Source organism: Gorilla gorilla, chromosome X (assembly GCF_029281585.2).
Source record: "Gorilla gorilla gorilla isolate KB3781 chromosome X, NHGRI_mGorGor1-v2.1_pri, whole genome shotgun sequence".
NCBI lineage: Eukaryota > Metazoa > Chordata > Mammalia > Primates > Hominidae > Gorilla > Gorilla gorilla.
Genome location: NC_073247.2, coordinates 115,215,040 through 115,231,597, shown reverse-complemented (window position 1 = coordinate 115,231,597; position 16,558 = coordinate 115,215,040). Strand labels below are relative to the sequence as shown.

The 16,558-nt window shown below is 45.2% G+C and overlaps 1 long non-coding RNA gene across 3 annotated transcripts in view; it reads right to left on the bottom strand.

Annotated features, from left to right (window-relative positions):
• LOC129530123 (uncharacterized) overlaps nt 1-16,558 on the bottom strand; it is a 114,063-nt gene that overhangs the window by 72,531 nt on the left and 24,974 nt on the right. The gene's annotated exons all lie outside the window — the stretch shown is intronic.

Below are 16,558 nucleotides of genomic sequence, written 5' to 3'. Positions count from 1 at the left end.
ACTGGTGCTGGCATCTGCTGAGAGTTCACCTGGGGCTGTTGACCAGACCAGAGCACCTTGGTCCTACCCTATATTGCAACACCATGTATAGGATTGCCAGATGAAATACAAAATACTCATTAACTTTGAAATCCAGAAAAATAACTAGTACTTTTTAGCATATGTGACACATAATATAATTTTGTTTTTTTTTTAAATTCAAACTTAAATGGGCATCTTGTGTTTTCATTTGCTAAATCTGACCATCCTATGGGATAAGCCTCTGAATTTGTAAGTTAAAAACCATCTGAGATAATACTTCCAATGGGGCAGAACTGGGGAGAATGGGATGATCATATGAAAAACTAACACAAAATCTGGGAATAAAACAAATGAAAAATGCTGGAAATAACAATAAAAGCTAGTCAGAAGAGTAAAGAGGAAATGGGCACTCACATACACTGTTGGCATCAAATGGACATATCTGGTTCTAAGGCCATATTATTATGATTTAATGACTTCAATGGCCTTTGTACAGAAGTCCTATTACCACCAACAAGAGAGTTTCAGCTGAGGGTTTACAAAAGGCTCATCAATGTGACTCTGATTTGCATCCTGATTAGGGGCCCTGGCTGAGAGGGCAGGTCAAGTTGCCACATGAGTTCCGTGTTCCAGGGAAGAAACACAGCTTCTACTTATGGAGCAAGTTGTTCAGAGGGTCCTAGCTCCAGGTTCTTCATGTTAGCATCTGGATTTAATCTCATGACAGCCCTGCTAGTGAGGTATCAATATCCTCTCTTCATGGATGTATGTGACTACAAAACAGATACTGCTAACCACAGAGCTAGATGGTAAAGAGGTTGGTCACCAGGTCCACTGCCAGAGCCAGGGACAGAACCTACCAGCCTAGGTACCTTGAATTGCTAGTGAGGGATCTTTAGCAAATTTATCAGGATACGTGCTGCTGCGAGGTTTATCTCTGTTCTCCCTGTGTTTACCCTTTCTACAGGAGGAAGCCAGCCTTTGTGCCCCCTCCCCTTGTCTGAAGGGAGGTTTATGGCAGGGCCAGAAGCAGAAGCAAAGGCCCCTCAACTGCCTGTGCCTTTGAGGACACAGAAAGGGGACAGGCGGGAGACTTCTTCAGGCAGGGATGAGATTGGATGTCTACAAGTCCCTCCAGGAGTAGAGACCTGAGCACTGTTCCATATCAATGCTTGAAGTAGCTCCATGGCTGTCTATTGTGGTTAGGAGTACGTGTTTTGTAGCATCTTGTCATGGTAGATTTTCTAGTTTGAACCAAGAGGTAGAACATGAGTACTGCTCTATATCAATGCTTGAGGTGGATCCAGCCACGAGACAGATTTTCTTGTTTGGATGGAAGAATGGATGAAGCAGGGTGGGCGGCAGGGGCCTGAAGGCAACAAGCCAGCTAGAAAAATGGCCAGTCTGAAGTAGCTGGGACATGTAAGTGATGATGGCTATGGCCTCTTCAGGCTGTATCTGGATGATAAGTTGCCATGGGAACATTGCTTTGTCAAAGAGCATGAACATTAAAAGCTAGCCTGATTAAATTTTAAAATCTTTTATACTAATGTCTCCCAACAAAATACAGGATGAAAGTACCTGTTTTACTAGGTCTGTGCAAATAATGTATTTCACAACATTATTACTTTTCACTTTTCCCTATCTTATTTCTTTATGAATGGCATATGCCTTAGTTCGTTTGCACTGCTGTAACAAAATACCTGAGACTAGGTAATTTATAATGAACAGAAATGTATTGGGTCACAGTTCTGGAGGCCGGGGAGTTCAAGATCAAGATGTCAGCATCTTGTGAGGGCTTTCTTGCTGTGTCATCACAAGGTGGAAGGCAAGACGGCAAGTGAGAGAGTGAAAGGGGGCCAAACTTGCCCTTGTATAACAAAACTACTCCTGTGATAAGAAATCCACTCCTGTGATAATGGCATTAATCCATTCATGAAGGCAGAACCCTCACGGCCCAATCACTTCTTTTTTTTTTTTTTTCTTTTTCTTTCTCTTTTTTTTTTTTGTTTTTTAAAGAGACAGAGCCTCACTCTCTCACCCAGGCTGCAATCATAGTTCACTGTATCCTCAAATCTCAAGTGATTCTCTCTCAGCCTCCCAAGCAGATGGGAACACAGGCACACAGCACCATGCCTAGCTAACTAATCACCTCTTAATTATCCCACGTCTTAATACAGATTGAGCATCTCAAATCTGAAAATATGAAATCTGAAATCCTCCAATATCAGAAGCAGTTGAGTGCAAATATAACCTGCAGAAATACTCACTGGAGCATTTCATATTTTGAATTTTTTGATTTGGGATACTCAACTGGTAAGTATAATGCAAATATTTAAAAATCTGAAAGCTAAAACACTTCTAATCCCAAGCATTTTGAATAAGTTATACTCAACCATACTGTAACAATGGCAATCAAATTTCAACACGAGTTTTGGCGGGGACAAACATTTAAACCATAGCATCTCATCAACTGCCCCTCAAAACTTATGTCCTTTTCACATACAAAATACATTCATTCCATCCCAATAGCCCCACAAGTCTTAACTCGTTCCAACATCAACTAAAAAGGCCTAAGTCCAGAGTCTTATTTAACTCAACGGAAGGCATGATTCATGCTGAGGCAAATTCCTCTCCAGCTGTGAGCCTGTGAAATCAAAACAAGTTATGTGTTTTAAAATACAATGGTGGAACAGGCAATGGATAGACACTCCCATTCCAAAAAGGAGAAATAGACAAGAAAAGAGGGTCCCAAGTAAGTCCAAAATTCAACAGGGTGAACAACATTAAATTTTAATGCTCCAGAATAAGCTTCCTTGACCTCATGTCCCATCTCCTGGACACACTGAGGTGAAATTGGGCCCCCAAGGCCTTAGGCAGCTCTGCCCCTATGTCTTTTCTGGGCTTAGCCCACACAGCAATTCTCATAGGTTGGAGTCTCATGCCTGCAGCTCTCTTAGGCTGGTGTTGCACAGTAGTAGCCCTACAATTCTGGGGTCTCTCAGGCAGTCCACTGCCAAAATTCTATGAGGCATTGTCCCAGTGGGGACTCTCTGCAGTGGCTCTGACCCCACAGTTCTGACTGGAGAGAGCCCTGACTAAGGAAATGCCCAGCAGAACTTCCACATCAAAGCTGAGTTTCCACTGGGCATTGCCCTAGTGAGGGCTCTCTGCTTTTGCTCCACCTCTGCAACAAGTCTCTACTTGTCCACCAAGGCTTCTGAAACATCTTTTGAAATCTAGGTAGAGGAAGACATGCCCATACAGCTCTTGCATACTGCACACCTGCAGAGTTAGCATCATGTGGATTCCACCACGGTTTATGACTTGTACCTTCCAGTGTGGCAGGTCGAGCTGCACCTTGGCCCATTTGAGCCATGACTGGGGTAGTCAAGAAATGCTGCACTGGAATATGGGGAGCAGAAAATTGAAGCAGCCCTGGGACGTGGGTCCAAAGGTTCTAAGGTCATCCCCAGCCTCTCTTTTTGACATATTTCCTTCACCCAGGTCTTGGCACTCAGAGCCTGTGATGGGAAGGGTGGCACTGGTATCTCTGAAGTGACTTTGGGTTCATTCTCCCATTGTTCTGATGAATAGCCCCGGCTTCCTTCTATCCACACCAATCTCCTTATGAAACGGTCACTTGGAAACATCCTTGGTTTCCTCTCCTGAAAGTGCTCTTTGATTCTCTACCACCTGACTAGGCTGAGTGTAGGGGTGGGTTGCCCCTACACACCTGTGGGTCTTTCTCGTAAGGTGGAACGAGAGACTTAGGAAAGAAAAAGACACAGAGACAAAGTATAGAGAAAGAAATAAGGGGACCCGGGGGACCAGCGTTCAGCATATGGAGGATCCCGCCAGCCTCTGAGTTCCCTTAGTATTTATTGATCATTCGTGGGTGCTTTTCGAAAAGGGGGTTGTGTCAGGGTCCCAATAGTGGGGAGAGGGTCAGCAGACAAACACGTGAACAAAGGTCTTTGCATCATAGACAATGTAAAGGATTAAGTGCTGTGCTTTTAGATATGCATACACATAAACATCTCAATGCTTTACAAAGCAGTATTGCTGCCCGCAGGTCCCACCTCCAGCCCTAAGGCGGTTTTTCCCTATCTCAGTAGATGGAGCATACAATCGGGTTTTATACCGAGACATTCCATTGCCCAGGGACAGGCAGGAGACAGATGCCTTCCTCTTGTCTCAACTGCAAGAGGCATGCCTTCCTCTTATACTAATCCTCCTCAGCACAGACCCTTTACGGGTGTCGGGCTGGGGGACGGTCAGGTCTTTCCCTTCCCACGAGGCCATATTTCAGACTATCACATGGGGAGAAACCTTGGACAATACCTGGCTTTCCTAGGCAGAGGTCCCTGCGGCCTTCCGCAGTTTTTGTGTCCCTGGGTACTTGAGATTAGGGAGTGGTGATGACTCTTAAGGAGTATGCTGCCTTCAAGCATCTGTTTAACAAAGCACATCTTGCACCGCCCTTAATCCATTTAACTCTGAGTTGACACAGCACATGTTTCAGAGAGCAGGGGGTTGGGGGTAAGGTTATAGATTAACAGAATCTCAAGGCAGAGGAATTTTTCTTAGTACAGAACAAAATGGAGTCTCCTATGTCTACTTCTTTCTATACAGACACAGCAACAATCTGATCTCTCTTGCTTTTCCCCACAGCTGAGAATCCTTTAAATCTCTAAGTTTTGTTCCCCACCCCACCCCCACTTTTTTTTTTTTTTTTTGAGATGAAGTCACTCTGTTGCCCAGGGTGGCGTGCAGTGTTGTGCTCTTGGCTCACTGCAACCTCCGCCTCCTGGGTTCAAGCGATTCTCCTGCCTCAGCCTCCTGAGTAGCGGGGATTACAGGCATGTGCCACCTCACCTGGCTAATTTCTGTAGTTTTAGTAGAGATGGGGTTTCACCATGTTGGCCAGGCTATTCTCGAACCCCTCATCTCCAGTGATCCACCTGCCTTGGCCTCCCAAAGTGCTGGGATTACAGGCGTGAGCTACCGTGCCTGGCTCCCTTTTAATTATAAATTCCATCTTTAAATCATTTTTTTCTCTAGCATTTTACTGTATGCAGTTGAAGGAAGACACACAACATATGGAACGTTTTTTTGTTTAGATGTTTCTTTCACCGATTTCCTAGCTCACTGCTTTTCAACTATGCCGTCCACAAAGCCCTTGTGTGGGCTTGGAAACAATTCAGCCAAGTTCTTTGCCACTTTATAATGAAGATGGCCTTTCCTCCAGTTTATAATACTTTGTTCCTCATTTATATGTGAGACCTCATCAGAATGGCCTTTACTGTCCATATTTCTACGAACATTCTGATCATTACTAAAGGGTCAAAGATTTTACCAAAATATTTGTCAGGGGGAAAGTCAGGAGAGCAAAATCACCAGGTGGCCATCGAGTAAGCCCTGGAGACACAAACTCCTTATCTGAGGAATTTAGAAGTGTAATGAAGAAAGCCAAAAACACCTGGCAACCATCAAACAGGCCATTCTGAGGCAAAATTCCTTATCTGAGGAATTTAGAAGTAATTAAACTTCCCTAGTGCCTAAAGGTTCCAGGCCTCTTTCAAAAATTTTCTAAGTAACTAGAATTTCTATACATCTCTGGAATCCATGCATGTCAAAACTTATTGTACAACCCTTGCTGACATTAAGGAACCAAAATGTCTACAAATGTAATCACTTATTATGACCTACATGGCTAATATGGTCCAAATTACACTTAAGCTCCCACTTTAAGGTCCGTAAATGCTGCATTTCTTCTGCAACATACTTTTTTTCTAATAAAACTTTCCTTTTTCAAACCTATACTGTTGTCAGTAAATTCTTACCAACCTGCAAGTCAACCACTTTCTGATGCTGGGGCTCTGACACCTCACCCAGCAATTACCACTTAAGTAATCTCTAAGAAGCTTCAGACTTTCCCTACAGTTCTCTTCTTTGAGCCCTCACCTGAATTGTTCCATTTATGGAAATCTCGGCTTTTTTACCCTGCTCCTCCAAAATTTTCCAGCCTCCACCCATCATCCAGTTCCAAAGTTGCATCTACGTTTTCAGGTATTTTTTATAGCAACAGCCAGGCTTCTTGACACCAATTTCCTGTCTTAGTCTGTTTTTGCTGCTATAAGACAATACCTGGGACTGGGTAATTTCTAATTAACAGAATTTTATTGGCTCACAGTTATGGAGGATGAGAAATCAAAGATGGAGGGACCAGCATCTGGTGAGGGCCTTCTTGGTGTGTCATCACAGGGCAGAGGGTAAGAGGCAAAAGAGACCTGAATGTACCCTTTTATAACAGATTCACTCCTGCAATAATGAACCACCTTCTGTAATAATGACAATCCATTCATGAAGGTAGAGCCTTCACAGCCCAAACACTTCTCAAAGGTTCTGTAAACCACAAGTAAAATTCTAAGCCCCCCAACAGACTGATAGACCTCCCCTCTTGGCCAAGGGCATTCCAAAGTAAATCTGAAAGTCTAGTTCACGCCATGGCAGGAATGGGTGGTCAGACATGCCTCATTATACTATTCTGTCTTTGGAATTCAGGCACAACTAACCAGCACTAACATTAAAAGAGATCTTAAGACTGACAAAACAAGACTTTGTAGCAATAAAGACACCAAATAAGACACCAAATTCCAGACTGACTCTAGTATAGCATCACAAGATAGCAGGCCCCGAATGGAATCAAAGTACTTTACCACAAAACATATCTCCTTGACATATTTTGAAATGGCCCTGCAAAGTTGTCTCTTCTGGTGAAAATCTACGTTCTGTAGAGAATTCCCTATCCTTTCCAGGTCTTTCCTCTGATCCAGGAGAGAATTAACCAAGAGTCTGGCACCCTTTTAGGTCTGATAAGAGCTCTGAAGCCTCTCCCTGGAGGCTGCATCTGCATGATAAAACCTTGGTCTCCACAACCCCTTGCCCTAACCCAGACATTCCTATTGATTCCAGGTCTTTAGATAATAACTCTTTCAACCAATTGCCAATCAGAAAATCTTTAAAACCACTTATGACCTGGAAGCCCCCTCCCTGGCTTCCAGTTGTCCTGCCTTTCCTGACCAAACCAATGTACATCTTATATGTATTTATTGATAACTTATGTCACCCTAAAATGTATAAAATCAAGCTGTATCGGAGGCCGAGTGGCGGGGGAGTGGATCATCCGAGGTCAGGAATTCGAGACCAGCCCAGCAACATGGCAAAACCCAGTCTCTACTAAAAATACAAAAATTAGCTGGGTGTAGTGCCACACACCTGTAGTCCCAGCTACTCAGGAGGCTGAGACAGAATTGCTTAAACCAGGAGGTGGAGGTTGCAGTGAGCTGAGATCATGCTGCTGCACTCCAGCCTGGGCAACAGAGCAAGAGTCTGTCTCAAAAAACAAAACAAAACAAAAACAAGCTGTAGCCTGACCACTTGGGCATATTTTCCCAGAATATCCCTCGGCTGTATCATAAGCCATTGGTCACTCATATTTGGCTCAGAATAAATCTCTTCAAATATTGTACCAAGTTTGACTTTTTTCATTGACAGTCCCACTGAGACACAGTAGGGATGGGACTTGCCTCTTTAAACCAAAAATTATCTGAGACAAGTCTCAATCAATTTAGAAAGTTTATTTTGCCAAAGTTAAGGATGTGCCCATGACACAGCCTCAGGAGGTCGTGATGACATGTGCCCAAAGTGGTCGGGGTACAGCTCGCTTTTGTACATTTTAGGGAGACATAATACATCAATCAATACATGTAAGGTTTACATTGGTTGAATCTGGAAGGGTGGGGCAACTCAAAGTGGGGGGGTGGGGGTGGGGGGTGGGGATGTGGGCTTCCAGATCATAGGTAGAGTTAAACATATTCTGATTGGCAATAGGTTGAAAGAGTTCTTATCTGTAGGAAAGAATGTCTGGGTTATGATAAGGAGTTGCAGAGACCTAGGTTTTGTTGTTGTTGTTGTTTGTTTGTTTTTTGGGACCGAGTCTCGCACTGTCGCCCGGGCTGGAGTGCAATGGCGCAATCTCGGCTCACTGCAACCTCCACCTCCCGGGTTCAAACGATTCTCCTGCCTCAGCCTCCCAAGTAGCTGGGATTACAGGCGCCTACCACCACGCCCGGCTAGATTTTTGTATTTTTAGTAGAGACGCGTTTTCACTATGTTGGCCAGGCCGGTCTCAAAGTCCTGATCTCATGATCCACCTGCCTCAGCCTCCCAAAGTGCTGGGATTACAGGTGTGAGCCACTAGGTTTTATCATACAGATGAAGCCTCCAAGTAGCAGGCTTTAGAGAGAATAGACTATAAATGTTTCATATCAGACTTAAGGTTTGTGTTGATATTAATGCTGGAGGGGTATAATGAGGCACGTCCAACCACCACATCCCGTGATGACCTGAACCAGTCCTTCAAGTTAAATTTTAGAGTGCCCTCCCTGGCAGAACACGAAGTCCATTCGGATGGTTGTGTGGTGGGCATTTGAATTTTATTTTTGGTTTACAGCCCTCACACTCACAAATGCATTTTTGTTTTCCAGACTTGCTGGGTTCCCACCACACACGTTGTCGTGAGCTCACTACACACCCTGTCCCTGGAGCACTGGGATGCAGCCTGGAGCCAGGAAGATGACAGTGTTGTGCACAGCTCTGCACTGGTAATGCACTGTGCATGAGTCGCCCTCAGGACCTTGTGTTACTGCTGTTGGCTGGCTGGCCAGGCACTGCTGGATACAGCAAGGGCACTGGCGATAGCAGGCAGCAGCTTCAGTCCACACCTGCCAACTTCAGCCTAGCCAAGGGCACCCACATCAGCGCGTCCACAGCCTGAGGTCCCCTGGGTTCCACCAAGGACCTCTACTGCAAGCTGATGTGGGGCCCTGTGGCCAGCAGGGACCCCTACTAGACCATCCAGACCTTGCACTATAAATCTTACTCAAGGCACCATACCTGCTGATAACAGGACCTTAAAGAAGTTAAGATATGCAACACTCCAACCATAAATCTTCCCCAAGGCAGTTGACCCTAACATCCACATGCACAGGAGACCCCAGAATGGCCACTATATGACCTTCCTGGGCCAGCAGTAGTGAGCAACACCACTATCTTGAACTCACTGAGCATGGACCAAGACTTCAACCAGGACCAAGCATGCACAGACACCATAACAGGAAGGAAGAAATCACTCCAGGAGGCAGAGGTTCCTGATGTCAATCTCTGTACCCTACCCAATAAAAAATGCTGAGAAGCTCCCCTTGGGGAGCCAGCTGGAGGACTCTTTTTCCTGTGCCATCTCCCTTATGCCCAGTGTTTCTGGGCATAAGTCTTAATAAACATTGCCTCGGAAAAGTTTGCCTGGCCTCATGTTAATTCCTGTTACCCTGAGAACCAAGAACCTCACACTGGTAACACCATCTCCTAATAAAGTCACAATGGCAATCAATCAAATTTCAACATGCATTTTGGAGGGGGCAAACATTCTAACCATGGCAGCATATTTCACATGTACATTTCTAAATACAAATATAATGATCCCACTTTATAACTCATATAATATTCTGGAATAATTCTAAAGTTTAAAAATAAAGCTCAATTGGTGATTTTGTGTTTATGCTGAATCCTCTTTATATGGACAATGTGGGGCCATGAAAACGCCATTACTCTTCCAGGAGAGGAGAAATGTGTGCAACTTCTTTGTGGAGATACTTGGCAACATTTTTGAGAAAATCAAGTGAGTTCCCCATCAGGTACTATGCTCTTAGCTCTGAACTGCAGAGAGTCTCGGGCTCTTGTGTAAGAATGGTCACAGCAGCATGGCTAAAAATATCAAAATAGCCTCAAAGTTGTCTTATTTACAGATATCTCAGAAACACTATTTTAAGAGAAAAAAAGTGCAAAAGGGCACTTTTTTTATGACACATATATAAACATGTACAATTACATTTTTGCATAATTTTCTCACAATGACTCTGTGAGGAAGGCATAATTATTCTCAATTTACAGATGACAAAATCAAACTCACTGATGGAAAATCAATTGTTTCAGATTCATCTAATATGGAGCAGAAATGGGATTCTACCGCTTAACCTCCCCAAAGCATACCCAAAAGTCTCATTTACAGATGATGACTTTCTAGGACTTAAAAACTTATAGTTTTACACATTTCTAGTATTGTGCCCTCATGGGTACTAACTCAACAGCCTCTCTCTCTTTGAAGAAGCTGATTGTGCAGATGAAATCTGGGTGCAGGGTCCTGTAGGTGGCAATGTATCTGTCAAGGGCTTGTGATTCCTGCCTTCTCTTTATTTGCACTCTCTTCATTTTGGGCTCAATAGGAAATGGCTTTTCCAATATCAATCTGGAAGATCAAATAAGGGAACAGAAAATAATGCAAAATTAAAGAAATGGTTTGGCAATATTCTTCCCTCTCCCCATATCCCTCAGCAAAGTCTTCCTGCAACAGAGAAATGGCTCCAAAGCTTCATTCATAATGCAATTGTGAGTACATTCTACTTCCTGCTCCATTTTCTGGTGGTCTCTATGTCAGTCATATTGTTTGGTTTAGGTAACTGTCATCACTTCTTTGGAAGGGAGGAGAAAGTTGGGCCAGGATGACCATCTGTTGAAGTCCTACTAGGTGCCATCTACTCTATACAAATTTCTAACTTACCCCACAGAACAGTTTCCTAAGGAAGGCACTGTGAGTCCCCTTTTACAGATGATCAAGGGCAGGCTGACAAAGGCTGAAAAAAGATTCCACTATCATACATGAAGTGAGGGGCAGGAATGGGGTTCAAGCTTTTGTCTTTATGATGGTATTTTATGCATTTCTAAGAGGGGTGATATTACCACTAATGGGTTGTCAGGCCTCTGAGCCCAAGCTAAGCCATCATATCCCCTGTGACCTGCACATATACATCCAGATGGCCTGAAGTAACTGAAGAATCACAAAAGAAGTGAAAATGGCCTGTTCCTGCCTTAACTGATGACATTACCTTGTGAAATTCCTTCTCCTGGCTCATCCTGGCTCAAAAGCTCCCCCACTGAGCACCTTGTGACCCCCGCCCCCACCCGCCAGAGAACAACCCCCTTTGACTGTAATTTTCCTTTACCTACCTAAATCCTATAAAACGGCCCCACCCCTATCTCCCTTCACTGACTCTCTTTTCAGACTCAGCTCCCCCGCACCCAGGTGAAATAAAAAGCTTTATTGCTCACACAAAGCCTGTTTGGTGGTCTCTTCACACAGATGCACGTGAAATTTGGTGCCGTGACTCGGATTGGGGGACCTCCCTTGGGAGATCAATCCCCTGTCCTCCTGCTCTTTGCTCCATGAGAAAGATCCACCTACGACCTCTGGTCCTCAGACCCACCAGCCCAAGGAATATCTCACCGATTTTAAATCAGGTAAGCGGCCTCTTCTTACTCTCTTCTCCAACCTCTCTCACTATCCCTCAACCTCTTTCTCCTTTCAATCTTGATGCCACCCTTCAATCTCTCCCTTCTCTTAATTTCAGTTCCTTTCCTTTTCTGGTAGAGACAAAGGAGACACATTTTATCTGTGGACCCGAAACTCTGGCACTGGTCACGGACTTGGGAAGACGGTCTTCCCTTGGTGTTTAATCACACGGGGATGCCTGCCTGATTATTCACCTACATTTCATTGGTGTCCGATCACCGTGGGGATGCCTGCCTTGGTCATTCACCCACATTCCCTCGGTGGCAAATCAATTGCGGGGATGCCTGCTTTGGCTGCTCACCCACCCCTTCTCTCCATGTCTCTACCCACCTCTTTTCCACTTTCCTGGGGGACAAGCACCTCCCACCCCTTTTCCACTTTCCTGGGGGGCAAGCACCTCCCACCCCATCTCCACTTTCCTGGGGGGCAAGCACCTCCCACCCCGTCTCCACTTTCCTGGGGGGCAAGCACCCCCCACCCCTTCTCTCTGTATCTCTACCCACCCCTTTTCCACTTTCCTGGGGGGCAAGCACCCCCCACCCCTTCTCTCCATGTCCCCACCCCTTCTCCACTTTCCTGGGGGGCAAGCACCCCCCACCTCTTCTCTCCATGTCTCTACCCTCTCTTTTCTCTCCACTTTCCTGGGGAGCAAGCACCCCCCACCCCTTCTCTCCGTGTCTCTACCCTCTCTTTTCTCTGGACTTGCCTCCTTCACTATAGGCAACCTTCCACCCTCCATTCCTCCTTCTTCTCCCTTAGCCTGTGTTCTCAAGAACTTAAAACCTCTACAACTCACACCTGACCTAAAACCTAAATGCCTTATTTTCTTCTGCAATGCCACTTGACTCCAATACAAACTCGACAGTGGTTCCAAATAGCCAGAAAACGGCACTTTCGATTTTTCCATCCTAGAAGATCTAAATAATTCTTGTCGTAAAATAGGCAAATGGTCTGAGGTGCCTGACGTCCAGGCATTCTTTTACACATCGGATCCTCCCTAGTCTCTGTTCCCAATGCAACTCATCCCAAATCTTGCTTCTTTCCCTCCCACCTGTCCCCTCAGTCCCAACTCCAAGCATTGCTGAGTCTTTCCAATCTTCCTTTTCTACGGACCCATCTGACCCCTCCTCTCCTCCCCAGGCTGCTCCTCGCCAGGCCAAGCCAGGTCCCAATTCTTCCTCAGCCTCTGCTCCCCGACCCTATAATCCTTTTATCACCTCCCCTCCTCACACCTGGTCTGGCTTACAGTTTCATTCTGCGACTAGCCCTCCCCCACCTGCCCAACAATTTCCTCTTAAAAAGGTGGCTCAAGTTAAAGGCACAGTCAAGGTTAATTCTCCTTTTTCTTTATCTGACCTCTCCCAAATCAGTTAGCATTTAGGCTCTTTTTCGTCAAATATAAAAACCCAGCCCAGTTCATGGCTCGTTTGGCAGCAACCCTGAGACGCTTTAGAGCCCAAGACCCTAAAAGGTCAGAAGGCCATCTTATTCTCAATATACATTTTATTACCCAATCTGCTCCCGACATTAAATAAAACTCCAAAAATCAAATTCCGGACCTCAAACCCCACAACAGGACTTAATTAACCTTGCCTTCAAGTTATACAATAATACAATAGAGGCAGCCAAGTAGCAACATATTTCTGAGTTGCAATTCCTTGCCTCCACTGTGGGAGAAACCCCAGCCACATCTCCAGCACACAAGAACTTCCAAACGCCTAAACCACAGCGGCCAGGCATTCCTCCAGGACCACCTCTCCCAGGAACTTGCTTCAAGTGCCAGAAATCTGGCCACTGGGCCAAGGAATGCCCACAGCCCAGGATTCCTCCTAAGCCGTGTCCCATCTGTACGGGACCCCACTGGAAATCAGACTGTCCAACTCACCCAGCAGCCACTCCCAGAGCCCCTGGAACTCGGGCCCAAGGCTCTCTGACTGACTGCTTCCCAGATCTTCTTGACTTAGTGGCTAAAGACTGACGCTGCCTGATCGCCTCGGAAGCCTACAGGACCATCACAGATGCTTTAGATAACTCTCACAGTGGAGGGTAAGTCCGTACCCTTCTTAATCAATACGGAGGCTACCCACTCCACACTACCTTCTTTTCAAGGGCCTGTTTCCTTTGCCTCCATAACTGTTGTGGGTGTTGATGGCCAGGCTTCGAAACCTCTTAAAACTCCCCAACTCTGGTGTCAACTTAGACAATACTCTTTTAAGCACTCCTTTTTATTTATCCCCACCTGCCCAGCTCCCTTATTAGGTCAAAACATTTTAACTAAATTATCTGCTTCCCTGACTATTCCTAGGCTACAGCCACACCTCATTACCACCTTTTCCCCCAGTTCAAAGCCTCCTTCACATCCTCTCCTTGTATCTCCCCACCTTAATCCACAAGTATAGGACACCTCTACTCCCTTCTTAGTGATGGATGATGCACCCCTTACCATCCCATTAAAACCTAATCACCCTTATCCCGCTCAATGCCAATATCCCATCCCACAGCACACTTTAAAAGGATTAAAGCCTGTTATCATTTGCCTGTTACAGCATGGCCTTTTAAAGCCTATAAACTCTCCTTACAATTCCCCCATTTTACCTGTCCTAAAACCAGACAAGCCTCACAGGTTAGTTCAGTATCTGCACCTTATCAACCAAATTGTTTTGCCTATCCACCCCGTGGTGCCAAACCCATATACTCTCCTATCTTCAATACCTCCCTCCACAACCCATTATTCTGTTCTGGATCTCAAAGATGCTTTCTTTACGATTCCTTTGCACCCTTCATCCCAGCCACTCTTCGCTTTCACTTGGACTGACCCTGACACCCTTCAGCCTCAGCAACGTACCTGGGTGTACTGCCACAAGGCTTCACAGACGGCCCCCATTACTTCAGTCAAGCCCAAATTTCTTCCTCATCTGTTACCTATCTTGGCATAATTCTCAAGAAAACACACATGCTCTCCCTGCTGATCGTGTCTGGCTAATCTCCCAAACCCCAATCCCTTCTACAAAACAACAACTCCTTTCCTTCCTAGGCATGGTTAGGTACTTCTGCCTTTGGATACCTAGTTTTACCACCCTGACTAAACCATTATATAAACTCACAAAAGCAAACCTAGCTGACCCCACAGATCCTAAATCCTTTCACCACTCCTTTCCGTTCCTTAAAAACAGCCCTAGAAACTGCCCCCACACTTGCTCTCCCTGACTCATCCCAACCCTTTTCATTATACACAGCCAAAGTGCAGGGCTGTGCAGTCGGAATTCTTACACACGGACCAGGACCACGCCCTGTAGACTTTTTATCCAAACAACTTGACCTTACTGTTTTACCCTAGCCCTCATGTCTGCGTGCGGCGGCTGCTGCTGCCTTAATACTTTTAGAGGCCCTCAAAATCACAAACTATGCTCAACTCACTCTCTACAGTTCTCAAAACTTCCCAAATCTATTTTCTTCCTCACAACTGACGCATATACTTTCTGCCCCCCGCCCACCTCTCAGCAAGCCAAACTCATTGCCTTAACTCGAGCCCTCGCTCTTGCAAAAGGACTATGCATCAATATTTATACTGACTCTAAATATGCCTTCCATATCCTACACCACCATGCTGTTATATGGGGAAAAAGAATTTCCTCACTATGCAAGGGTCCTCCATCATTAATGCCCTCTTTAATAAAAGCTTTTCTCAAAGCGGCTTTACTTCCAAAGGAAGCTAGACTCATTCACTGCAAGGGCCATCAAAAGGCATCAGATCCCATCGCTCAGGACAACGCTTATGCTGATAAGGTAGCTAAAAAAACAGCCATCAAAAGGCATCAGATCCATTGCTCAGGACAATACTTATGCTGATAAGATAGCTAAAAAAGCAACTAGCGTTCCAACTTCTATCCCTCACGGCAGTTTTTCTCCTTCTCATCTGGCCACTCCCACCTACTCCCCCACTAAAACTTCCACCTATCAATCTCTTCCCACACAAGGCAAATGGTTCTTAGACCAAGGAAAATATCTCCTTCCAGCCTCAGAGGCCCATTCTATTCTGTCGTCATTTCATAACCTCTTCCTTGTAGGTTGCAAGCTGCTAGCCCGCCTCTTAGAACCTCTCATTTCCTTTCCATCGTGAAAATCTGTCCTCAAAGAAATCACTTCTCAGTGTTTCATCTGCTATTCTACTACTCCTCAGGAATTTCTCAGGCCCCCTCCCTTCCCTACACATCAAGCTCGGGGATTAGCCCCTGCCCAGGACTGGCAAATTGACTTTACTCACATGCCTCAAGTCAGGAAACTAAAATACCTCTTGGTCTAGGTAGACACTTTCACTGGATGGGTACAGGCCTTTCCCACAGGGTCTGAGAAGGCCACCGCAGTCATTTCTTCCCTTCTATCAGACATAATTCCTCGGTTTAGCCTTCCCACCTCTATACAGTCCGATAATGGACCGGCCTTTATTAGTCAAATCACCCAAGCAGTTTTTCAGGCTCTTGGTATTCAGTAAAACCTTTATATCCCTTACCATCCTCAATCTTCAGGAAAGGTAGAACAGACGAGTAGTCTTTTAAAAACACACCTCACCAAGCTCAGCCACCAACTTCAAAAGGACTGGACAATACTTTTACCACTTTCCCTTCTCAGAATTCGGGCCTGTCCTCAGAATGCCACAGGGTACAGCCCATTTGAGCTCCTGTATGGATGCTCCTTTTTACTAGGCCCCAGTCTCATTCCAGACACCAGACCAACTTGGACTGTGCCCCAAAAAACTTGTCATCCCTACTATCTTCTGTCTAGTCGTACTCCTATTCACCGTTCTCAACTACTCATAAATGCCCTGCTCTTTACACTGCCGGTTTACACTGTTTCTCCAAGCCATCACAGCTAATATTTCCTGGTGCTATCCCCAAACCGCCACTCTTAACTCTTAAAGTAAATAAATAATCTTTGCTGACAGTGCTATGCTGAACCTCCTTAGGCACTCTCTAATTGGATGTCCTGGGTCTTCCCAATTCTTAGTCCTTTAATACCTGTTTTTCTCCTTCTCCTATTCTGTTTAGTTTTTCAATTCATACAAAACCG